Source organism: Microtus ochrogaster, linkage group LG8 (genome assembly GCF_000317375.1).
Source record: "Microtus ochrogaster isolate Prairie Vole_2 linkage group LG8, MicOch1.0, whole genome shotgun sequence".
NCBI classification, from domain to species: domain Eukaryota; kingdom Metazoa; phylum Chordata; class Mammalia; order Rodentia; family Cricetidae; genus Microtus; species Microtus ochrogaster.
Genome location: NC_022033.1, coordinates 1,656,343 through 1,657,138, shown reverse-complemented (window position 1 = coordinate 1,657,138; position 796 = coordinate 1,656,343). Strand labels below are relative to the sequence as shown.

The 796-nt window shown below is 48.4% G+C and overlaps 1 protein-coding gene across 1 annotated transcript in view; it reads right to left on the bottom strand.

The window, feature by feature from the left end:
* Positions 1–796, bottom strand: part of Lama5 (laminin subunit alpha 5) — a 48,537-nt gene that overhangs the window by 24,706 nt on the left and 23,035 nt on the right. The window lies entirely within an intron of this gene.

Genomic DNA, 796 nt, shown 5'->3' with positions numbered 1-796 from the left:
AAAAAAAAAAAAAAGAATATAGACAGCAAACTCTCAAAAACACTAGAGCTAGCCTGACAGTCACATACTTTGCTCCTCTAGCTAACAAAAGTCCATAAAGGAAACGTTAAACAGCAAAGAAGAGATAGGACAGCAGAGGCCCAGCCTGGCAGCAGCAAGGGCAGTGAGAAGGTCAGGTGACTGTCTCTTCCCTAGAGAGCACCAAAGGTGCCAGTGGAATTGCAAGGAAATCCCAGGAGAGAAAGTTTGCAGGGCCAGAAAATACCAGTGCTGAAGAAGGGCAAAGAAGGTGGTGGAGGACAAGTCACAAGGAAAAGCAGCAGAAGGTGAGGACCAAAAAAATGCAGCTCCAAGTCCTGGAATATCACACAGACAAGCAAGACCCACACTGAGACCCATCCTACTGCAAAACAGCATTCACTTCCACCCTGCCCTAGAAGGATACAATCCTGCCAAATGCAAAAAAAAAAAAAAAAGTCATCTAAAAGATGCATACCAGGCAGGTGTGCAGGCACATGTCTTTAAACCCAACGCTTGGGAGCCAGAGGCAGGTGGATCTCTGAGTCTGGAGGCAGCCTGGTCTATAGAACAAGTTCCAGGACAACCAGAACTAAACAGAGAAACCTTATCTTGAAATACCCCACCACCACCACCAAACGCAGAAACACTGAGAAGGGGACGCCTGTCTCTGCACTACGAGAGAGGCCGAGGCTACAACTGTGCAGGTCGGCAATGGTCCAGCCAGCAGCTGTGCACACAGCCAGCACACCAGTATGCTGCCATGTGTTAGGAAACC